The 26,167-nt window shown below is 40.2% G+C and overlaps 1 protein-coding gene across 2 annotated transcripts in view; it reads right to left on the bottom strand.

Moving 5' to 3' along the window:
- PAK1 (p21 (RAC1) activated kinase 1) overlaps positions 1-26,167 on the bottom strand; it is a 203,297-nt gene that overhangs the window by 166,971 nt on the left and 10,159 nt on the right. Inside the window, exon 1 of one of the 2 annotated variants that reach the window (XM_031961337.1) lies at positions 23,665-24,047. The exons of the other annotated variant lie outside the window; for it this stretch is intronic. The gene's annotated coding sequence lies outside the window, so the exon portion shown is untranslated. Of the gene's footprint in view, positions 1-23,664; positions 24,048-26,167 lie in introns of those variants that run through there. 2 annotated transcript variants of the gene reach the window in all.

Genomic DNA, 26,167 nt, shown 5'->3' with positions numbered 1-26,167 from the left:
GTCAAACCCTCGGGGTTAAATTTCCATACAAATCTGTCTGAGACTCACACATCTTTGCAGGATCCTTGTGAGTCAGGCTGCCACAGTGTTCTGCCTCAGGGTGCCATTTCTCTCATCCCCCACCATGCCTCAAGGTGTTTTTTTCTTTCTTACAGCTAACTAACTTTTAGGATTCTAAACTCCTTTATGGCTTTAGCTCCGGTTAATGGCACATTCCCACCTCATGGTATATTCGCTTTCTTCTGGTTAATTGTGAGTTCTACTAAGGAACTTGTCCTTTTCCATTGTTAACTGTTATATGCTCTCTCAAATCTATTTTGTAAGTACCATAACTGTACCTCTTCATTTATCTGTAACCTCTTCTCATAAATAAACCTAAATTTCGTCAAAGATAATGGCCACTGTGAATTCTTCGCGTGATCGAACCCCAACATTTGGTGTCAATTGCTTGAACATCAAACACTTCAATAGGGTTGGATAAGACAACCAATCCTGGATCAGGAGGACGTGCATTCAAAACAGGCCTCCAACAGGTACTAGTTGGGTGACCCTGGACAAGTGACTTAGTCCTGTTTGCCTTCCCCTCCAAAAAAATTATGAATGTAATAATGCATTTTTCTGAGGACAGCTCTAAGACATAAAAAAATGTTAAGAACCCAAGTTTTCCAGATAAGGAAAATGAGACTCACAGAGGCAGCAACTGATCACCCAGGGTCACACAACAAGTGTGTAGCAGAAAGCAGGCTTCCCCCAGTCCAGAGCTTATTCTAAAGAAATAAATTAGGCCTTTTTCCTCAGAATTTCAAGATTAAACAATTTGGAGGTGTTTTTTTTTTTTTTTTTTTTTTCCCTACTTTATAGTATGTGTTTGACTAGCAAGTTTCCTAAACTGAAAACAATTGCATTTTCTCCTTTTGATGGTTCTTTCACGACTTGAAAAACAGTGTGATGATTGTACTGAGTGTGGAAGAGACCTGCCAGTAATTCTTATGTGACCTTGGACAAAAAGCTACTTCTTGGAAGGCCTTAACATCCTCCTCCTTCAAATAGGAATAGTAATGCTTATTCAGGCAATCTCATGCAAGGACCTTTTGCAAAGTTCCCAGCCTATCTCCCATAAGACTAAATATGTGCACTCGATTCCATAGGCAAGGAGGAGCTATTCAAACAAAGGTTTTTTAGCTGAGGAGGGGGAGGGTCATACCAGTGATTATAAGGATGGTGGTGGCAAAGCTAATAATAAAAATAGCTTGGTTTCCATATAGCAATTTACAGTTTACAAAGAACTTCCTTTCAAAACAGCTCTAGGATGGAGAGCTAAGGCTTGTAATTTCCATCTTTTAGATTTTGAAAAAAGTGGATCAGAGAGACGAAGTGTTTTGGCTGGGATTAGAGTCAGGAAGACTCATCTTCATGAGTTCAACTTTGGCCTCAGACACTTTTACTAGTTGTGTGACCCTGGGCAAGTCACTTAATAGTTTTACCTCAGTTTCCTCATCTGCAAAATGAGCCAGAGAAGGAAATGACAAACCATTCCAGTACCTTTGCTGAGAAAACCTCAAATGGTCTGTACCCCAAACAGATCACAAAAAAGGGAAAAGGACCCACATGTGTAAAATGTTGTAGCAGCCCTTTCTGTAGTGGCAAGTAACTGGAAACTGAGTGGATGCCCATCAGTTGGAGAATGGCTGAATAAGTTATGGTATATGAATGTTACAGAATATGATTGTTCTATATATAAGAAATGATCAGCAGAATGTTATTCCCAAGTTCTCTTTTATTGTCCTGACTCAGTTTCCCTAATTATCCTGACCCAGTCCTTGCCTCAGTTTCCCTAATTGTTCTGCTTCAGTTTATAATTATCTGCTCAATCCTGCAAAACCTCCCCTTCTTCTTTGTCAGAATATTTGATAAAGATAAAAGATCTTTTAGATGTTTTAGAATATCAGAATGCCTCTCCCCATCCCAAGCTACCAGAATGTTAGATACTGTCCTATCAAGATGCCTCTCCCCATCTCCAGGGTGCCTCCCTCCATTATGTTATCCCAACTCCAGATGCTCACTCCACCCTGTCAGAGTCCCATTGCCACTCTCAGCACCCTGACTCTGCCCCTGACTCAATCTACCCCCTGAGTCTGAGCCACGTGTATATATGTCATTGAGAACTCACAATGTTTGCAGGATTCTTGGAGACCATAGTCTCATTCAGCCCTGGGACCAAACCATGGATCCATTGGTCCCAGGAAATCTCTCCTTTTAAATAAATTATTAAATACTATCTAATCTCTATCTTGCCTCAGTTTCTCTGACATTACAAGCAGGATGATTTCTAAAAGGCCTAGAGAGACTTATATGAACTGATGCTAAGTGAAGTGAGTAGAACCAAGAGATCACTATACACAGCAACAAGATTATGTGATAATCAGTTCTGATGGAGGTGGCTCTATTCAATAATTCACACCAGTTCCAATGATCTTGTGATGGAGACAGCCATCTGCACCCAGAGAGAGTTTTGTGGGAACTGAGTGTGGATCACAACATAGTAATTCCACCTTTGTTGTTGTTTGCTTGAATTTTGTTTTCTTTCTCATTTTTTTCTTCTTTGAACTGATTTTTCTTGCACAGCATGATAAATATGGAAATATGTTTAGAAGAATTATACATGTTTAACCTATTTTGGATTACTTGCTGTCCAGGAGAAGGGAGAAGGAGGGAGAAAAATTTGGAACACAAGATTTTGCAAGGATGAATGTTGAAAACTATCTTTGCATGTACTTTGAATTTTTTTTTGAAAAAATTTCATTTTTAAAAATAAAAGCAATTATTATTATTAAAAAAAAAAACCCTCAAATGGGGTTTCAAAGAGTCGACTAAACAAGAGGAAGAAGGAACAAACAACTAGGAAATAGTGAAGCCAGGACTCAAATCCAAGCCCTCTTGACTTCCAGCCCACCAGAAGCAGTTTGGTGTATGTATCAGAAAGAACAGTGGAACTGGAGGTCCATCCTGGCTCTAAACAATTGTGTCATTTAGGCAAGTCCTTTACCTTGTTTCTGCACAACAGAAGTTATAAAGAGCCAAACCACACATCTGGAGGACTATTGCTACACGAATTCAGAAAGGCGAACTATGAGTGGAGCAATCATTTCCGTCATTCTGGGCTGCCCTTCTGGCACATCTGCTGAGACCTCTGTGGCCTAATAACTAGTCCTCCAGTGATATCAGAGAGGGATAAGCCTGGCTCTTACACTCAGAACCCCTGCAAGTCTGTGGATCAAGGTACAGACCCACAATCAATTATTTCTAAGGCTTCTTTACAATCTGCACATTAGCATTAAATTAATTGATGCAAAGGAGGCAATGGGACAACAGCTGCAGTCAGCCCAGTGGCTCGGCTGGAGGCAGAAGGCTGGAGACTTTTCCAACAAAGGACAGGGAAAGGAGAACTGGACTGACTGCCCCGGGTCAGGGTCTCGGCTGCCAGCAGGCAAGAAATTCACTTAGTTCCAACTTCTGAGGAAAAGAGAAGCAGAGGGCCGAGCTGGCCCACCCCCACAGGAGCCCTCGAGCTCCTCATTATCATCCAAATCCTCAGACAGAATTTCCATGAGAACACCCCAGCTATTGTGGACCTATAGGCTGCGAATATCAAAGAACTTGGCAGGGGCCCAGAAACAGGAAAGGAAGACTTACTCCCAGAAGTCCCAGACAAAGAACTCCTTCCCCTCACCCCCAGAAGTCCCAGACAGAAAAGCAGAAAGTGAAAAATACTTGGCCAAATACTAATAGTAATATTAGCAGTATTTACACATAGCTAGTAAAAGTGTCAGAGGCTAGGTTTGAATTCACTATCAATATAGTAGATCTCTTTTTTAGTATCAGAGAACTGGAAATAGAGTAGAAGCCCACAGTGCTGAAGGCCAAATTTACTTTATCCTGAGTTTTACCTTGGCTCTGTGCACCAGAGGAGTAGCTAGGTAGCAAAGTGATCTGAAGTCATGGCCCTAAGTTCAAATCTGGCCTCAGACACTTAGTAGCTATGTGATCCTGGGGAAGTCACTTAACTATGTGCCTCAGTTTCCTCATATGTAAAAATAAACCAGAGAAGGAAATGAAAAACCACTCCAGTCTCTGCCAAGAAAAACCCCAAATGGGGTCACAAAAGAGTCAGACATGATTGAAAATGATTGAACTACAATAGGCATTAAATCAGAATCATAAGTTAATTAGAAGACAGAAGGGACCTCGGTAAACATCGAGTCCAATGCCTTCCCTTTACAGATGAGGAAACTGAGTCTCAAAGAAGTTAAGTGCTTGCCCAATATTTGATTACAGAGTCAGAATCTTTCCACCTCCTCAGAATTAACCTCATCAGAAGGTAAAAAAAAATCAAGGGTAGGAAACAATGGTACACTGAAAGAGCAGTCTTGATAGTGTGCACTTATTCAATGGAGACCAGGATATATCTGGAACTGACTACAATATAAAAATAAGACTCATGAATAAAATTAATATATTATTTAAAATTAATTATTAATTAAAATTAATATTTTAAAACAGCCAACAATTCAGCAGCAGGGAGCCTAAAAACTACAATCTATTGCACAATTACAGCCTAGCATTCAAGTCTTCCCTATGACAATGGCCCAACCTACTTTCCAATTTACTTTCCCAATTTTTAGTTCATAACTCCCACTAGCTACAGTCAGATTGGGATCTTACTATCCCCTAATAGGCCATAGTCATGTCCACAAAATAATATTACTTCCCCTCTATAGTGTTTTATGGTTCACAAAGTGTTTTCCTCACACTAACTAGTCCTGTGGGCAGATAATGCAAGTATTATGATCCATTTTTCAGACGAAACCACTGAGATTCAATGGGGTCACAGCATGTCAGAATTAGGATTCAAAACCTAGGTTTCTTGATTCTTTAGTCACTGTTCTTCTTCATTTTGTCACAAAGTCTGAAATGTCGTCTCTCTCTTCTCCTTATTGCCAAGTCCTACAGAGTTCCTCCTTCAGAAACCTCTCTCTGACCATCCCATTCCTCAGTAGACTAAGGGGTTCTCAGTTTTCCTATATTTTTAAGTTTCCTACTTAAAAAATCACTCTTTTCTTGAATTTGGATTGTCTTGTGGTAATTCTTAAAAATGATAGCCCCTTGTATGTGCAAAAATGTTTGTGGCAGCCCTCTTTGTTGTGGCAGAAACTGGAAACTGAGTGGATGCTCATCAATTGGAGAATGGCTGAATAAATTGTGGTATATGGATGTTTTGGGATATTATTGTTCTGTAAGAAATGACCAACAGGATGATTTCAGAAAGGCCTGGAGACACTTACACGAACTGATGCTGAGTGAAATGAGCAGGACCAGGAGATCATTATACACTTCAACAACAATACTATATGATGAACAATTCTGATGGACCTGGCCATTTCCAGTAATGAGATGAACCAAATCAGTTCCAATGGAGCAGTAATGAACTGAATCAGCTACACCCAGCAAAAGAACTCTGGGAGATGACTAAGAACCATTACATAGAATTCCCAATCCCTATATTTTTGTCTGCCTGCATTTTTTATTTCTTTCACAGGCTAATTGTACACTATTTCAAAGTCCGATTCTTCTTGTGCAGCAAAATAACTGTTTGGACAGGTATACTTATATTATATTTAACTTATACTTTAACATATTTAACATGATGTCAACCTGCCATGGGGGGGGGGGGGGGGAGGAGAGGAGGGAAGGGAAAAATTGAAACAAAAGGTTTTGCAATTGTCAATGCTGAAAAATAACCCATGCATATAACTTGTAAATAAAAAGCTATAATTAAAAAAATGATAGCCCCTAATTATGAGTGGTCTTTAAATAACTGAAAGACTATCACCAGTATCCATATTATCAATAATAGCTTATATTCACATAGTTCTTTCACCAAATGATCTGACCTGATTCCAACAAAAACTGTATGAAGTAAATATCACCCCGTTTTTAGAGGAAACTGAGGCTCAAAGATGGAAAGTGATGTTGCCAAAGTCACATTTATCACTAACTAATGGCATAGCCAACAGCCAAACCCAACTATTCTAACACCAAAACTGGTGTTTTCATCACTAAATTCATTAAGGGATTAGATTGTTATTTGGCCCAAACACAGGCCCACAGAGAGATCCACAAAGATCCACAGAACAACCCTGTGAAGGATGTACTATTATTATCCCCATTTCATAGGTGAGGAAACTTAAGCAAACAAGTTAAGTGGGGGAAGGTGGAAAGCCCAATTTTAGCTCAAAAAAAGGAAGAATTTCTTAACAATGGATACTCCAATAACATCTCATAAAGTAGCAAGGTCTCCATCTTCAGTTACCTTCTAGCAGAAGCTGAATGATTATCTGGGTTATTGTAGAGAGAAAAAGTGTGTCAGGGAAGGGATGGAATAGAGATTATACCATTGAGGCTCCTTCCAGCTCAGATTTTGTGATTCTTTGTCTCCTTGGAGTGCCAAGCATCTCATCAAGGCCCACTATCTGAACCAGGAATGAAAGTTCCCAAATGAATTGATCAATTATTCATCAAACTCAAGCCTTTTCTTCTTTCAAGAAAGAAAGTCCCAAGAGAAAGGCCGGTTTAATTTCGAACTTAAAAATTCTGCTTTGGAAACATCAGTGAAGGATTAGCCCTGGAGCCATATTGTGGACCTGCTCCTGTGAGAGAAGTCACAGAGGAAAAGAGAGAGAGGTAGAAAAGGCAATTATGGGCTTGGTAAAAGCTCTAAATAACAATAATGATGGCTAGCATTTATATAGCACTTTACATTTATTATTTCATCTAGTAGGCAGATAGCAGCACAATAAATAGTGCTGCATCTGGAGTCAGGAAGGCCTGTGTTGAAATTCTGCTCAGATACTTATTAGCTATAACTCGGGGGAGTCACTTAACTTGTTTGCTTAAGTTTCCTCACCTGTGAAATGGGGATAATAATAGTACATCCTTCACAGGGTTGCTCTGTGGATCTTTGTAAAGTACTTAGCATAATGCCTAATTCACAGTAGACTCATATGATCCTCCACTATGACCTATTTTGAATGCCTTAATCTGACACCAGTTGTTAACCATGGAATCTGCACAAACTGGACCCCCTTGTATTACCAGCTCCAAGTGAAAAAGTCAGGCTAGAGAGTCATGGGGGACCCATAGCCAGCAACATCTCCCCCATCAGTATGCATCTCAAACAAACAACAATATGCTTCACACACCTTACCAAAAATATTTGAAATGTCTGTAGTCTTGAATACTCTAAAAGTCTATCTGTCCTCAGAATCAAAAAGAGACCTGGATTCAACTCCTACATCTCACACTTACTGGCTGTGTGACAAAGGGCAAGTCATTTAATAATCATGATAGCTAGCATTTATAGAGCACTTTAAGATTGGCAAAGCACTTTACAAATATGATTTTATTTATTCTCTCACCAACTGTGTAGGGCTGATGCTAATAAGTAGATGCTATATTTATCCCTATTTTATTGAGGCAGCCAGAGGTTAAGTAGCTTGTCCAGAGTCACACAGCTAATAAATGTCTAGGGCCAGATTTTAACTCAGACTTTTCTGAATCTAAGTCCAGCACCCTATCCTCTTTATCACCTAATTCTCTCTCAGAGACTCAGTTTCTTCATCAAAACGTGAAAATTACTGAAACACCGAACTCACAAGGTTGAGAGACTCAAATGAGATAATATATATAAAGTGCTTTGCAAACTTGAAAACAATATATAAATGTTAAATAGTATTACTTGACTAGAAAAGCTGAAAATATGGTCCCAGGAATGGATTATATCTGCTTATTATTTCACAATTATATATAGCTAGACAGATACATACATATATTACATATACATACACACATATATGTGTATAAATATAGGTATTATGTGTATGTGTATATAGATATATAGATATAGATATATATGTTTGTTTATCTGTTTGTATGTTGCCTCCACATTAGATCGTAAGTTCTCTGAGGACAGGGACTGTCTTTTGCCTTTTTTTGTATCCTCAGCTTAGCACAGTGTTTGGCACATAGTACTTAATAAATGTTTACCAATTGATTGATTATTTATGGTCCTCCAACGACCAGTCCAGCTATATACTGAAAAGATCTATCACCTGGGGAGTGTTCAGCAGAGGGCCACCCCCCCATACATATATATATTTTTTTTTTCATTTCCCATTATATTATTGCTACAGTTAAAAATAATATTGTGCACATTGAACAATCTATAATTAGAGACACATGTTCTAAGAAATATCAGAGGATGATGTTTTTGGGCCATGAAACACACACACACAGACTGTTTATCTACCAAGACTTTAGAAGGTTTGAGAATTACACTGTGTAAGACAATGCCCAAAAGATAAAACCTGGGATCTTTCCAAGAAAAACTGAAATACTCATATTCCTTCCTTCAACAAGATGGTTTAGTGCAAAGAGCAGAACTGGGTTCACTCTTATCACTGACTAGTCCTGAAACATTAGAGTTCAAATAGGCTCTCAGAGTCTCAGTTTTCTCAGATGTAAAATGGGGGATTAGCCTAGATCTCTAAGGTCCATCAAGCTTTGGTATTGGATAATTGGAGAAAGATAACAATAACCATCACAACAACACATATATATCCCACTAGGGTTTGCAAAGTGCTTTACCAACATGATCTTATTTGAGCCTCACATAACTCTAAGAGGTAGTTGCTATTATTCCCTCTGTTTTTACACATGAGAAAAGTGAGACAAACAGAAGCTAAGTGATTTGCCCAGAGTCACAAAACTGGCAAATGTCTAAAGCACAATTTGAATTCAAGTATTCTTGACTCCATGTCTCATTTTCTATCCAGTTTAGCACCTAACTGACTAGGAAGGCTCTTTATAATCAGAAAAAATTATAATCAGAAAAAAATATGTAACTATGAAGGATTAGGGTGATAATAATTCTGCATACACCCTGAGCTTCCAGCTCACAAGATGAGAATTTAAACCAATAAGGGAGAGATCATGTTCCAGAACTACCATCCCCAGCTGGAAGCCTGGGAAGGTTTCATTGGCAGTGATTTCTGAGTTAGACCTTGAAGAAAAGAAAGGAGGGACTTCAAATGTCAGAAATGTCAGGGGAGTCTGGATAGCAAGGAACAGTCTATTTCAAAGCCAGGGAGCAGCACTAATGAAGACACAGAGACAAGGATGGGCCCAATAAAAATGGAGAGTGCTACAGCTAGAACATAGAATAGCTATAGAGGAATAAGTTTACACAAGCACATGGCAGCTACGTTGTTGAAGGCCTTTAAATGCCATAGTCAAAGAGTTTGCATATGGTTCGGGAGGCAGTTAGGAACCATTGAAAGTTTTAAGGAATGACAAAATCATAGCATTAATATGTTAGACAGGCTAACCAAATACTTGTATGAAAGAGAGATGAAAGGAGAAAATAAGAATCTAGGCAACTTTTTGTAGCAGCAAGTAATTAGAAGGGAAATGGAAAGCCAACAATTGGGAAATGACTAAATAAACTGTGAGATACAAATATTATCATGTCCTTGAAGATGGAATTCTGTAGATGTTGTCAGACATGGCCCATATATTGGTTGGTTTTGCTGATTTTTTTCTCTTTCTTTTTTAATCTTTATTACATGGGGAGGCTTTCTATGTAAAATGCAGAGAAATACATTCAGAAAGATGTGAATGTAATGTAATGGTAAAATATGTAAAAGCAAAAGGTAAAAAAATAGATTATTACTGCACAGTGAAAAAAATTATATATATATATATATACACACTACACTATATGTAGTATGTATATATATGTAAATATGATGTGATTTAGGAGAACAATTCCTACTTCCAAATGATGTGTTTGAGGTTGAACACCAAATACTAAGATTCAGTTATGTGAAGAGTTCCCAATGGCCATTCTCTTTGGCAAAAGGCAGGTTAATTTAGGAGAAGAGGTTACAGACAAAATGAAGGGATGCAATAGACACCAGGAAGGGTAAATATGAAATAGAGTTGGGAGAGCACATAGGTAGCAAGGAAAGAAATTTAAAAATTAATGATGGGAAAGAGGATGCCCTTAACTGACAGACTAAATCTGGAGAAGAGTTTAACATCCTAAGAGAGTTAGTTAGCTATAAGAAGGAGAAAGATATCATGAGACATGGTGGGTTGAGAGATACCAAGGCATCGTGGGGGGGATGAGAAAAGAGATAGCATGGGGGATGAGTAGGGGAAAGACACCATGAGGCAGAGTGTCATGATGGGCTATAATCCAAAGGGGGTTCAGCAAAGATAGCATGGACAGATTTATAGGGGAAATTTAACCTTAGGGGTTTGACAAAGATTTCTGACCAGACATAGCAAGAGGGGACTGACCATGACTCCACAGACAGTGACTTCCATGGCTGACTATGAGGTTAAACTGATCCCCATCAGTGCCCTTCCCTGCCTACCTCCTAATTTGGGAGCAATTCCATCAGTACTCCAGTCCCTCTTTGTTAACTGAACCCAATTACTCAGGACCTCATCAATATTTTTGGAATTCTAAGAAACATGGGAAGATCTGTATGAATAGAATCTAAATGAACTGATGCAAAAAGAAGTCAGCCCAATCAGGTGATCAACCAATACAACAACTGCCTTCCTTTAAATGGAAGAAAAAAGGAAGAACTCTAACTGTACTAATTAATCTGGATCCCAAAAAACAGATCATGAAATTATACTCTCCCCTTCTAAACAGAAGATTACAAGAATACTTATTGCTTCCCACGTTCTCTGAGGTGGGTTTTATTTAAGTATTTTACTTTGTTACATAGAGGGTTCAGTTCCAGGAGGGATATGTCCAGAAATGATGTTTTGAAAAAAATAAAATTCATTTATGAATTTTTTTAAGGTACAAAAGAGAGGAGATGAGGTCTGAACTAGGATGGTGGCAATGGGAGTAGCCACAAGAGCTATTTAAATATATTTATAAATTGCATTCATAAAATATAATTATAAATAAGCTGTTATTTAGTATTACTGTAGAATTCCAGATGGCTCCCTGAAGCAGTAGTGACAAGCAATACATCTATCTTACCAATTTACCTCTTCTCCAATGTACACTCCCTAAGAGAAGAATCTGTGTTCTTCCCCCCATTCCACCCTTGAAACTCTCAGCTTTTGAAACAAATCTCTCCAGCTCCATTTTCCCCATTTATAACATGGGAGAAATAATGCTTGTACTACTTGCCAAGGAAAGTTATGGAGGAGAAAACATTCTACAACTGTAAAGCAGCACAGATATGCAAGCTATTACTCCCTGCACTTGATTACAAAAATAATCTAAAAACTGAAAAAAATTGTATTTTAGCAGGCGGTTATTGAAATGAACTCAATCAATTAATCCAGCTGAGGGAAAGAAGCAGCTGGGTCTCCCAAGTAGCACTCATGAATTAATCACCTATTCCAATTTCTAGGGCAGCTAAAGCAGTAGACGGAGCAGCTGAGCCTTAGAGTTTCAAAGATATGAGTTCAAATCTCAGACACTTATTAGCTGTGTGACCCTGGGCAAATCACTTTAACTGCCTCAGTTTCCTCATCTGTAAAATGAACTGAAGGAAATGGCAAACCACTCTAGTATCTTTGTCAAGAAAACCCCAAATGGGGTCCTAAAGAGTGAAACAATGCAACAACAACAAAATTTTAGTTTCTAACCTGAAGGGAGCTAATCTAATTGGAGCAATTTCAAGCCAGGTAAGAGAAGTAAGGAGAAAAGATGATTCCTAAGTTCAGTGAGGGAGATATTTAGAGAAATGGAGATACTCCTAATGCTTGTATATTTGCTGACATAGAATTAGCATGGCTTGTAAACCATCTTTGAGGAGGGTTTAATAGTAGTGGAGAATGCTAATGTATTAACAGCCAAAGTAAGGCGCCCATGCATCTGGGGATCCTAGTGGAGACAAGGAAAGTGGAGCAGTGCCAGCCAGGCAGGCAGGCCCCCAGCAGCATTCCCCACTCCCAGCATAAGGGATAAATCATAAAACTTCCATACAGGATGTATTCTTAGCAAGATCGAAGCTATCCTTCACGTGGTGGAGGAGGAAACCATTATGTAACATCTACCTGCATATATTCAGGCTCACAATAATGAGTGATAAAAACAACAAAATATAGGATATATTATACTTATATATCCTATATGGGGGGGGGGGGGGGGGGGAGGAGAATGAAGGAATACGAGTTCTAGATTTTCTGAACTGTATTTCTTTGGGCAAATTATTTCCCCTTCCAGCCTCAGTAAAATAACAGGGCTGTGCTAGACAAGCTTCAAAGGTCTCTCCTAGTTATAATATTCCTTATAATGATTCCCTTTCAGGGTTTGTTTTTCTTTAGTTCTTAAATATGTGAGACAGGGGTAAAGATTGGGGAGGTAGAAATGAAAGAGTTGAAGAGACAGAAGTTTTGCTGATTGAAATAAAATAAAATACAATTTTTGAAAAGGAATAAGATCCCTTCTTGGTCTAACATTCAATGTTCCAAATTTCTTTTATACTCATTATGTGCTAAGATTCCTTTCAGATCTGGCATTCCCTGTCCTAATATCCCTTCTTGATCTGATGTTCTGTCCCTTTTTATTCTATGGTGGGTAAGCACGTTTTTATTTTTCTCTTTTTGAAATAATCAGGATTTACCCACAGTCATACAGCTGATATCTGAAGTCATATTTGAACTCGGGTCCTCCTGACTCCAGGGCCAAGCCTCTGCTGAGTCTAATCAAGAGATATCCTGCTACTCTTCCATTCAAAATATCTTATTTACTAGAAGCTTCAGTGTACTAGGCTGGGAGGGAAATAAAGGCAAAAAGAAAAAGAAAAAAGTTCTCTTGCCATTTACCAAGAACGATTTATTTTTATCACTTGCATAGCATTTAAAGGTTCTACATCCATACTTTAAAGCTTTATATATATTATCTCATTTAATCAGCACAACAACCAGTGAGGTTAAGTATTACAAGTAACTTTTCTCCTAGAAAATCTGTGGTTTTATTAGGATAAGATACTCCAAGTAAAGAAACCCCCTCTATCCTCGAAGATCAGAACCTGCTCTTTGACTTAGTCTTATAAGAAATCCCTGACTCACTGACTTGATTAGATTCATATGGTTAAGTTGACTTAACTCAGGTCCTCCTGACTCTAAGGAACACTTTCACTACCATCCCAGAAGCTGCTTCTCCACTTTGTACATCACTATTCCCATTTTATAGTGGAAGAAAATTGCTCAAAGACCAATTACCAGTGATGACACCAATACTAAGTGTCAGAGATAAATTCAAACTCAAGTCACTTATAGTACAAATGCAACACTCTTTACTACACAGTCTACACCATCACCCTGACCAACAACCAGAATACCTGACCGCTCCAAGCAGACCCATTTCTACTCAGATTTTTACATTCACTCTCTTCTTTCTCTCCTCTGCTTGCTCCTAAAATCTTGGCATATGTACAGCAGAAGGTCAGATTTTTTTTAATCTCGGTTCCAGCTGCAACCTCCCCAATCCTGCAATCTCCCCAAGGGGTCCCATAAGTCCAGATGACTCTTTGCTGTGTTTCCTATCCTGAATACAAATGGCCTAATCCTGCCCCCTTCCCCTGCCCCAGAACAATTGCCAAGAGGTAATGGAATTTTTATAACTAAGAATCAGATCAATTTCATCCCAGGCGATCAATACTGCATAAGCAGCCTAATAATGAATGGGCCAATGGGTCCTTAGTTTTTTCTCGACTTAATATTCCTAGACAGGAAATCAGATGGACTTCAGAAGCACTGCACAAAAGAAGCAATTTGAACTCCCATGAAAGACCAAAGAGACAAGAGAGGAAGAAGAGTTTTTCCCTAGAGAAAAAGCTATAAGTGCTTGGGGGGGAGAGGGGAGTCAATCCTTCAGTAAAGTATACTTATGAATTTCAGATGAGATCAGCAAAGTGAAATGAAGTTTCAGCCACAAGTGACTCAGACACTGGGGATTGGGATGCCCCAATGGGTGAGTGAAGAATCATCTCTTTCTGAGATCAGCATGAGTTTCTAAGGAAACTCTAGAGTGCTGGGTTTGGAAGAAGTGATTTTGAGAGGAAGAATGATAATGAATTTAATTTTTGACATGTTTTGGGCAGGAAGACCTCATATTATTTCCACTAAGTATTATTCTATATCTTTCTTTTCTCTTATTGGCTAACCTCCCCAAGAAAACCTTTACTTCCTCTCCTCTCTTCCTTTTAAACCTGAAGTCTGGCAGAACTTCATCATTAACTGATGCTCTGACTGAAGTTTCCAGTGATTTAATGCCAAATCTAATGACATCTTCTCAATGTTCATTCTTTTTGACCGCTTTGTAGTCTTTCATCCTCTTATCCTCTGAAGCTTATACTTTCTCCTCTCTAAATTCTTTTCACTGCTCTCCTGGTTCTGCTCCTCTCTGCCAGATCTCCATCTAGTGTAGGTCCAATAATCCCAGACCCATCCCTCAAAACTCTGCCTTGGATCCTTTGCTCTTTTCCCTTTATGTTCTCCCTCTGAATAATCTCACCTATTCTCATGGATTCGACTATAATCTCTGTACCAAATTCCTAGACCTGTGTTGTCTAGATCTAATCTTTCTTTCCTGATATCCAGTTCTAGGTCATCAATTGTCTCTTGGACATCTTGAATGGAATGTCGTATGGGTATCTTGAATTGAATGTTGTATCGGTATCTTAAATTCAACATGTAAAAATAGAACTCATTATCTTTCCACTGAAATCTGTCTTTCCCACCTTCCTTATTAGGGTTGATGGAATTATCACCCCCCAAGTTATCCAGGCTCTTACCCTCGATGTTATCCTCAATTCTTAACGCGTATTCATTCCATAAATCCAAACCATTGTCAAAGTTTGTCATTTTCACCTTCACAACATATCTCTCATCTCCAATTGGCAGTTTTGAACTGCTTATCCCACAGACATCTTAAACAGAACATGTAAAGAACTGAATTCCCTATCATTCTCCTCCAAAGCCTTCCTCTCTTTCTAACTTTCCATATTAGTGGTGAGGGTTCCTCAGGCTCACAACCAAATGTCATCCTCCATTCTTCCCTTAATCCCCATATCAAATCAGTTGTCAAATTCTGTCATTCCTCTCTTCATAGCATCTCTCATTAGAGAGAGACAGAGAAAAATACAAAAATAGACATATGCTTCCTTCTCTCTTCTGACACTGACATTGCCCTCCTGCAGTCCCCTTGTCACTTCATGCTTAAACTTTTGCAACAGCCTCCAATTAGCTGTCAGACTGATCTTCCTCAATAAACCCCAGTGGCTCCCTATTACCTCCAGGTCAAATATTAAAACCTCTGGTTTTTAAAACCCTTCATAATCTGACCCCTTCCTATCTCTCCAGTCTTCTTAAACTTTCCTCCCTTTTAATAACTCTGAGATCCAGCTATGCTGGCCCATTTGCTTTGGTTTCCTCATATTCAACATTCCAAGTTCTTACTCCATACATTTGTATTGGTTGTCCCCCAACAGGAATATTCTCCAATTCCCAGATTCTCTTCCTTCTTTCAAGATTCAGATTAAATATCAACTTCTAAAAGAAGTCTTTCCCAGTTCTACCAGTAGGCAACCCAGCCCAAGTTCCTTTCCTCATTCTGCTTTCATTTAATTGTATATATTTCCTATATGCATACTTATTTGCATGTTGCTTTCCCCCAGGAGAAAGTGAGCTCTGCAGAGCAGGGACTTTAGTGCACAGTAAGTGAATTCTTAATTGTTGACTGAAGTCTCTGAATCATAAAATCATAAATTATTAGGGGATAGGAGAGACCTTAGGGAACAGACATCATAATTTTACAGATGAGAAAACTTGGACTTGAGGGGTCAATTGCAAAAACCAAAGTAATACAATAATAATCTCAAATTTTGATTTTCAATCCTGGGCGCTTTTTAAAGCATAAATTTGAACACCAGCTATCAAGAACCAAGGGGCAATTTGGGAAATTGGGAACTTGACCACAGGAGCCAATGAGAGAAAATGATGGAAGGCAAAGTATTAGGATGGGATTTTGTATCAGCTTCAACTCTAACCACCTAACCAGGAAAGTCTTGTCCCCTCTAAACTTGTTTCCTTTTCTAAAATTAGGTGGGTTGGAATAACCATCTAGCTCTGACATCCTAAACACTAATATTCCATTTTTTTTCCCCCGAGACTGGTGTGTTTACCTTTTATTTTTTAAAAGCTTTTTATTTTCAAAAAATGTTCACGGATAATTTTTCAACACTGACCCTTGCATAGCTTTGTGTTTCAGATTTTCCCCATCTCCCCCTCCACCCCATTCCCTAGATGGCAAGCAATCCAATATATGTTATACAGGTTAAAATATATAATATTCTATGTTCTAAAGGCTATCCTAGTCAAAGGTGTATAGGCAAATGTTTAATAGCTAGATGTCTGGGAGGGAAATGTACACGTGACACATTTTTAAATTTAACCATCAAATGAGATAATAATTGTAAAACACTTAGCACAGTGCCTAGAATATAACAAGCACAATAAAATGTTAGCTATCATTATTGTTATTATTAACATTTTCTCCATTGATTTCAATAAAAAAAAATTAAGCTGTGATTTGTAGCAGTAAGCCAGTTTCTTGGGTGTAAATGCTCACATTGAAAATGTAATCATCAGCAGACTCCAGTGCTTCGCCTAGTACTAGCTCACACAATTTTTATGGTCCTAAACCAGCATGAAGCAGAAAATCTTTTTTTCTTTTCTTTTTAAAAACCACAAAGCTCAGTCTTTATCATGCAGAGGTTGGCATTTTTTTATTCCTTCTGGTTTAAGAGGATGGGGAGGAGTTAGGGGAAATTTAACAAAGCCAATAGCAGACTGCTTGGAAAGGAAGAAAATAAGGTTGCTGATTCTCCCTGTGTTTTCCCCCCCACCTCCTTCATTGACACTGCAATGTCTGAAAGAAGACTTTAAATGATACTGACTTGACAAGAGTACTAAGAGTTCTGACAGAGAAAGGACCAGAATATGCCTTCTAGACTTAGGAAGAATGGGACAACTCTATGAGAGGGAAATCTAGCAAGAAAGGGGAAAAAATTGTGTAAAGTCTCAACAAATTAAAAAGAAAAGTGAAAGAGACAGAAAGCATTTAAAGGAGTACATCCGGTAGAGCTTCCACTTGGCCCCAGTGTGGAGTCAAGCAGGTCCTTGTATGGCATTAACATCAGAAGTACTAAAGAGAGGCAAAAACCACAGGAGAACCGGAGGTAGCTTCAGGCTCAAAGGCTCAAACACAAAAGTATAGGTGCTTATCTAGGCTTTCAAAACTGGGTTGCAAGGGTCCAAAGCATAGTTCCTCTCTAAGGCATTGCAACAGTAATTTTCCCTAGTTAAATTTGGAGTCAGAAGACCGGGGTTTAAATTCTGTATCAAATCAATCATTAAGTATTTATTATCTGCCCACTGTGTGCCAGGTATCATGTTAGACAATGGAGACACAAAGACAAAAAATGAAACAGTCCCTGCCCTCAAGGAGCTTACATTCTCTCTTACAAAAATAAAAACCAGTAGTGTTTACCTAACAAAGGTAAACACAAAATAAATACATGATTAATCAGCAGCAGAAAATGCAGAAGATGGTGTTTGAGCTGAAAAAAAAATGAAAGATTTTAAGGGATAATTTTGGCTGGATTGACAGGGTTCAGTCCTGGGCTCTCTTCTCTCTTCATGCAAATTCACTTGACTTCATTAGCTCCCATGGATTTAATTACCATTTCTATACTGATGATTTCTCAAATCTACTTTTTCTGCCTCAATCTTTTTACTGACCTCCAATCTCACACGTCCAAATGCCCTTCAGATATCTCAAACTGGATATCCAATAGATATCTTAAACTTAGAATGTCCAAAACATAACTTATCTTTCTCCCTTAACCTTCCCTACCTCCTATCCTCCATATTAGTAGAAGGCAACACCAGGGTCCCAGTCCCTCAGGTTCACAACCTAGGAATCATCCCAGATTCCTCACTATCTCTCAATATCAAAGAAGTTGCTGAGGACTATTGACTTCATCTTAGCAACAGCTGCCCTCCTCTCTCCTCAGATACAGACATCTCTGGTGGGGGCCCTCATCTCCTCATGCCTTGATTATGCAATAGTCTGCTGGTGGGTCCAACTGCCTCAAGTGTTTCGCCACTCCAATCCATCCTCCATTTAGCCACTAAAGTGATCTTACTAAAATGCAGTTCTACCATGTCATTCACTTGTACAATAAATTCCCACAATTCCCTGTTGCTTCCAGGATTCTTAACCTATCCCTTTCCAGTTTTCTTACTTCCTACAATATATTTATACCTTACTCCATGACATGTACTGTCTGATCCAGCTGACACTGGCTTCCTGGCTGTTCTATGATCAAGACTCTCTGTCTCTAGGTCTCTGGACATTCTCTCTAGCCATCCCCATCCCTGGAATATTTTCCCTCCTCCACTCCACCTAATGATCTCCCTGGCTTCCTTTAAGTTCCAAATATAATCCCTTCTTTTACCAAGTCTTTACATCTCCTCTTAATTCTAGAGCCTTCCCTCTGTTTATATACTTCTACTCATCCAACATACAGCTTGTTCTGTATATATTTGTTGGCTCATGGTCTAGCCAGTGGTTCTCAAAATATGGTCTAGAGAATCCTGGGGATCTCTGAAACCCTTTTAGAGGGTCTACAAATTCAAAAATAGTTTTTATTTCCAATATAGTAAATGTCTATAAATATAATCCAGATAAACAAAAACACTTTGGAGAGATCCTCAATAATTTTCAATAGGATAAAGATACTGAAAACAAAAGTTTGAGAACCAGACTCTAGCCCATTTAATTGTAAGCTCCTTGTGGGGAAGGACTTTCATTTTCTTCAATCCCCAAGTTGCTTAGCAAGCAGGAGATAAGCACTACTACCTACTAAATAAATATTTGACTGGTTGACTTAACTTTGAACTAGTGTACATAAGTACAATATAAACTCTTTCCTTTCCAAACACAGGGCTACTGGATTTGGGGCTGGAAGGAACCTCAGAAATCATCAGGCTTATCTGCCCCAATTTATAGAGGAGGAAACTGAGACCCAGAGAGAAGTGACTTGTCTAAAATCATAGAAACAATAGGAAGCAAGGCCAGGATTCAAACTCACTAAATTCTCTGCTCTTGCCACTACAGCACCTTCAACTATAAATAAAAAGAGGGCAGTTCTTCAAGAAGTTAAACAAAAATAAAAGCCAGACATCCAATAACCATGTAGCCTCATATACTCTATCTCTGCAGGTGTTAACATTGTGCCATAAACCTACCCTGTGATATTTATGTTAAAATATGCAAGCTGAGAATGCTAGAAGAACACTGCCTTTTAGTAAGAAATGATGAAAATCAAATAATTCTGGTTTCTCTTTTCTCTTTTTTTGATAGCCCAGTCACATACTACCCCAGGAACCACACCCAGCTATTATCTCATTCCATCCTCCCACCAGGCCAAGAAGAGAAGTGGGGTGGGAGGTAGAGGGAAGGGTTGTGAACCTTTTTCTTCTGAGGCTCAGAGGATGATAAGGAGAGTATACACAGCAAGGCTGAGATTAGAGCCAGAATCCTTATTTTCTTCATATTTTTCACAATTCAGAAAATAATAAGTGACTATTCTTGAGTACTGGTGAGGCAGCTTCCTATAGGAGTTGGTGTTCCTGAGTGTCAGCCCCTCACCTCCCATTCCCCCCAACTTAGCCTAAAACAAACTTCTTGAAACTTTCTTTTCCTTCAAGATCTGGGCAGTTGATACCTCCACAAAGAAGCCTTCCCAGATTGCCAACCCTCCCCTTCTAGATGAAAGAGATTTCTCCTAGACTTCTCTGCCTATTTTCTACTCCGACAAAAAAGATTATCTTTGGCTGGTTGGGCCACATTGGACAGGGTTCTATCTTCTTCTTCTTCTTCTTCTATATTACTCTTCTCTTCTATGTTACCTCAACTGATGATCCCAGCAACTCCCAAGGATTTGATTTAATTACCTTCTCTTAATTACTTCTCACAAAACACACACACACACACACACACACACACACACACACACACCCTAAAGGGCACAATAAGAAGCAAGTAGTCAGAAAAGGACTCAAGAAAGAGTTTTGGAAAGTAAACAAGCATTTATTAAGTGCACACTATGTGTTAAGCAGTGTAAGTGACTCATAAATATTATCACATATAATCCTTAAAGCAAATCTAGAAAGTAGGTTTATTTATTCATAATTCCCATTTTACAGTTAAGGAAACTGAAATAGACAGAAATTGCTTGGCCCAGGATCATTCATCTAGTATAAGAACACACTTAAAACTCTGGTCCAGTCTGAGTCTGGCTCAGGTTCTATGCACTATACCTCTTGCTTTGGGATACAGCTACCCTGAGGGCAGAACATGGAGGGAGGCAAGATGTGTTAAAAGCTGTCATGTTTCATCTCTAGGCAAATGATTCCCAGATCTATATATCCAGCACTATTCTCTTCTGAGCTCCAGTCTACTGGACATTTTGAACCGGACGACAAATTAGCATTTCAACTTCAGCATTTATAAATGAGAATTCATTATCTTCCTCTTCCTTCCAGCCTTCAAACCCCAGCTATTCTTCTACAGAAACCCAAGTGTGCAATTCTGAATTTACCTTAATTTCTGAATCTGCCTCTTCCCCATCCCCTTCTCTGCCCATGTCCATTCAATCAGTTGCTAGTCTTTTAGATGCTAGTTATTGTTTAGTCCTAACTCTTCATGTCCCCATTTGGAGTTTTCTTGGCAAAGATACTGAGTGGTTTTCAATTTCCTTCTCCAGCTCATTTTGCAGATAGGGAAACTGAGGCAAACAGAGTTAAGTGACTTGCTCAGGATCACAAAATAGTGTCTGAGATGAAGTTTGAACTCAAGAAGATGAATTTTTCCTGTCTTCAGGTCTGGCACTCAGTGCATTATGGTACCACCTAACTGTTCCAATATAGATGCTACCTTCACAATATCTCTTGAATTTATCCCCTTCTTTCTACTAACATGGTCGACACCTTAGTTCATTGTCTTAATCACCTCATTCCTGAATTACTACAGTGGCCTTTCTACTGGTCTTATTCCTCTGAGATCCATCTTGCACACAGATGCCAAAATGGTGTCCTTAAAGCATTAATCTGACCCTAACAATTCCCCTGCTTAAAGTTCCAGCTGTTCTCTATTGGCTTCAGAATAAAATGTTCTGTTTAGCATTTAGAGCCTTTCATAATCTGGCTCCAACCTACCTTTCCAGACTACTTGCTAGTTATTGCCTATTCATGACATTCTAGTTCCTGTCTTTGCACCTGCTTTCCCCCATTCCTGGAGTGTTCTGCCTACTCACCTGTCTTAGAATCACTTAGCTCAACTCATGCACCATCTGTCAAATACCTGCCAAAGGCTTATAGGGCCCTCTCCCTCTCATAACCTTGTAGGCTATATATCTTTGAATACACACACACACACACATATATATATATATATATATATATATATCCTATTGCACACATGTACATGTCTATACACATACATACACATATACATATATAATGCACTTACATATAGTACATATGTGTGCATGTATGTGTGTTTGTATTTACTTATATATGTTCAGGTTGTTCTGGTATAAACTTACTTATAGGTGATTTTTCCTTTCTCTGAGGCTTATGTATGTTGTATCTCTTCAAGAGAATGAGATTTAATAATAACTGCTATTTGTATGACATTTTAATTGAGGCTCTTCACCTACACTACTTCATTTGATCCACACAACAATTCTGTAAAGGAGGTTTGATAGGTTATATTTGTCCCATTTTACAGATGAGAAAAATGAGTCTCAGAAAGGTGAGATGACTTCTTCATAGTTACATAGACAGGTAGCAAATTTGAATTCAGGTCTTCCTGACTCCAACTTCAGCATCATTAAACCCGACTTCAAGCTGCCTCTCCTTGAGGGTAAGGACCCTCTCATTCTAGGATCTGCAAAGCACAGTGAAAAGGGCACTGGTCAAAAGACCTGAATTCCAGTCCCAGCTCTCAAATTTGATTATATGCCCTGTAAAGCTATTTTTACCTTTCTGTATCTCAATTTCTTCATCTGTAAAATGGAGAAAATACAATTTAGTTTCAATTTCATAGGACTTTTTGTGAGGAAAAATCTTAGTTAAATTTAAGGGGTGATAGAAAAGTGTACTAGTTTTTCCCCCCTTGTAACTCCAAGGCCTGATACAATATAGTATGTAATTAATAAATATTTATTGAAGTAAAAACCAGATTCGATTTTGTAAAAGAAAGAGAAGCCCCCGAAAAGATGCTGGATTTGCAGTCTGAGAGTCTGGGCTCTAATTAAGTACCAGTGCAATCTACCCTTCCCAGGGTCTCAGTTTCCACCTGGTGAGGGGAGGAGGTTAGACCTTTGCAGCTCTTACCCCTATAATCCTAGGGCCTGACTGAGTCCAGGCTACCTCGCCATAATAAGCCCGTTTCCCGGGTTCTTCTGGATTCCTTTAAGTCCAAACTAAAACCTCACTTTCTACAGAAAATGTTTGCCAGCCCCTCCTAATTCTAGTGCCCCTTCTCTTTTAATTATTTCCTATTTCTCGCTTGTTTGCTCAGACTGATTTGCCTGGTGTTTCCCCATTAGACTGTGAGTTTTTTGAGGGCAGGAACTGTCTTTTGTCTCTTTTTCTTTCCTCAAAGCTTAGCACAGTACCTGGCCCAAAACTGTTTACGGGCTAACCCACCGACTTGACAATACCTAAGGAAATCCAGATGAGCTGGATTAAACCTTGCAGAATCGCAGTTTGCCACTCAAGAAAAGCAAACTAAGTTGGAGGAAGTCGCCAAACCTGTACCTGCGCCCAACTCCCCGCCCCCACCCCGATCCCGAAACCAGCAAAAAGATGCTCCCCCACCTCCCAGGGTAGATCCAGCCACCCACAGGGTTTTGCTGCCCTTCCCCCACAGGCTCCTCACTCGGTCCCAGGCGAGCCAGACGCAGGGCAAGGACCCAGAGCGCCAAGCGGTTCTTTGTTGGGCTGCCCCGGGGCAGCTGCGCCGGGAACGGGGGTTAAGAGTGGCTGCCCCGCAGAGCCCGCCCCGAACCTACACGCGCTCCAAACTTTCTCCTCTCACTCGGAACTCCGCTCTACTTCGCTATCTAATCCCCACCCCTTCGTCTGAAGCCAACTCACCTGGCGCCCTTCCCCCAGCCCTAGTCCCATCCTCCGGCTCAACCTCGGGGGAATCGGTCCCGAGATGGAGGGGACACCTCTTCCCCAGCCCAGTCACTGAGCTGCGGGTGAGGAATGCCAGGAAATGGAGAGCAGCCCGGACCGAAGCGGGGGACCCCCCCCAGGAGAGGGGCAGGACAGCCCCCATCCATACCCCCTTCTCTGGAGTCTCCCTGCCCAGGATGCTAGCTCCCCGCGCCCATCAAAATCCACCCGGGGCTTCAAGTGGGGGCTGGCACCAGGCTAACGCTTAGCCCGGGAGCCGAGCCCGCCCAGCGCAGCGGCGGAACTCACCTTCTCTTCTGCTCCTCCGGCTGCCGCTGCTGCTCCCGCCGCAAGCCCTGCTTCTCTCCTTCCTCCCTCCTTCCCTTGCTCACTCCCTCGCTCGCAGTCTCTCTGCCCTCCTTCCCTGCCTCCCTTCTTTCCCCTCGCCTCCCCACCTTCTCTGTCTCTTCCACTCTAGCCCGCCCCTTAGCCGCTTCTAGCTCTCTCTCTCCCCGACTGCCCGGGCGGCCCCTTCGTCTCCCCCGCCCTTCTTTCTCTGCTGTCTTCTCCCCACTGGCTCCCGGGAGGGAAGAAGGGAGAGAGGGGTGTCTCCACAATGCAACCCCTACCTTCTGCCGCCTCTTTCGCTGCCCTTCCTCCCCCCTCTCCTCCCTTTAATCGTCTCTATTGTCAGCTGCTCCACAGCCCGGTCCTCCTCCTTCTCTCCCCTTCCCTTCCCTCCCCTCACTCTCACACCCCTCCTTCCATCTCCACCGGCCGCCTCCTCCAGTCCCCAGAACTCTCAGCCTCTCCCATTGGAGGCTGCGGGCGTCCGAACTGAGCCCGCCCTCCCCTCTATTTCTCCCCTGAAGTAGATGGACTAAGTCAAGGAAGAGGAGGGGACGAAGGGAGGAGGGGAGCCGGACTGACACACGTGAGCAAAGCCCACAGGGAGTAGGGGGAAGGGAGAGTGCTTGCTTGGGGTGACGTAATGTGAAGGGTGACGAAAGAGACAGGGGAATCTCCCGGCTGGCACGTGACGTCATTGCCTAGGCATTCCTCTCCATCTCCTCCTCCCTAAAGCAAACCTGATGTCTTCATTTAGTTGTGCCTGGGGGTCCGCTCTGTGTAAACCACCCACCCTCAGGTCTGTGCTCCTTCAAACTGTTGAAGAGCACCTTACGGTATATAATGGAAAGAGGGCTGGACTTGGAGTCAGGAGAGAGAAATCGGTTCCACTTTCTCTGGCCGTGTGACCTTAGGCAAGTCATTTCTCAAAAATGGGGATGATAATGTGTCTACTACCCATCTCAAAAGACTTTTATCAGCCTCAAAGGCATTAGAAATATGAATTGTTTGTTATTAGTCTCAAAATACAGTAATGGCCATGTTTGTTGTATCTTTCCCTAACCCTTCCTAATTCCAATACTTTGCTTCTTTAAAATATTTCCTATTTATCCTGTATATAGTTGGCTTTGCCTATGTTTGTTTGCATGTTATCTCCCCCATTGGATTGTAAATTCCTTGAGGGCAGGAATGTCTTTATTAACTACCATCCTGCCCACTAGCTTTGTTGCCTCTGCAAATTTGATAAGGAAACAGCCCTTCTTAGATTGAATAAATAATGTCACATTCATATCTATTGCTATCTTTCAAATGTATGCAGATACTTTGTGATTAATAAAATGTAAATTCACTGAAACATGGCATTAAATTCATTGCAGCTTTTTTGTTATATATTTTCCAATTCGATGAATCAAAATAACAATTAGTTTCCATTAATTTTTTTTAAATGAAAAAGATTGGGAATCATTGACCTAGTCCAATACCGAAAGGTGACAAATTAAAGTTCAATGAGGAAACTGACTCAAGATCACATAAATCAGCATTACCGATGTCAGGATTCCACTCTAACTCATATTTTTTGACTACGGATCAAAGTTGTCTCACATTAGAGATGGGGCACTGAGGCTCAAAGAGGCAAGAATGCTTCAAGTTACTTAGCAAGTTAGGTCATCACCTCCCAGGAACACCTCCAGCCTTCCATGTGTTCTGAAGATGGAGACTAAAGGAGAGATATCACTAGAAAGTAGCTAGACTAGGACAGACAGAACTAGGATAGCTTCTCCAGGTATTAGTGTTTGGAATCCCAAACCTTGATGACATTTCTAAAAATCTCATTCACCATTGGCATCATCCACAGACTCAGGAAGAGATCAAAAACCTCCCACCGTATTTGTTGTTGATGTTCAAAAGTTTCAGTCCTGTATGACTCTTCATGATCCCATTTGGGGTTTTCTTGGGAAAAACAGTGAAGTGTTTTGTCATTTTCTTCTCCAGGTTATTTTATAGATGAGGAAACTGAAGCAAGAAGGGGTTAAGTGATGTGCTTGGATCACATAGCTAAAAAGTATGTGAGACCAAGATTTGAAGCAGGTCCTTCTGGCTCAAGGGTCCATTATCAAGGGCCCACCTAGCTGCCCCATATCCACTCAGCATTAGAGAATTCCTCATTCTTATCATAGCTTTATTAGATTGCAAACAAGAGTTCTGTCTCATCCATCTTTATCTCCGCAACAACTAGTACAGGGTATTGCATATAATTGGAATAGGAAGTGGACCTTAATTTTATTGCTAAATGGAACTCCCAGAAGCAGAAACTCCTTTGACCACTCATTCAGCTTTGGAGGCTGCAAATTTATAATCCTAAAGAATTGCCTAGGCTTACTGACTGAGTCTTCCTGGCTCCAGAGTCAGTTCTCCACTCACTGAGGACTCAACTCCAGTTAACTTTATTACACAGAACAGGCAC

Source organism: Sarcophilus harrisii, chromosome 3, assembly GCF_902635505.1.
Source record: "Sarcophilus harrisii chromosome 3, mSarHar1.11, whole genome shotgun sequence".
Classification (NCBI taxonomy): domain Eukaryota; kingdom Metazoa; phylum Chordata; class Mammalia; order Dasyuromorphia; family Dasyuridae; genus Sarcophilus; species Sarcophilus harrisii.
Note: the sequence above shows the minus strand (reverse complement) of the source record. Positions and strands in the feature narration are given on the sequence as shown.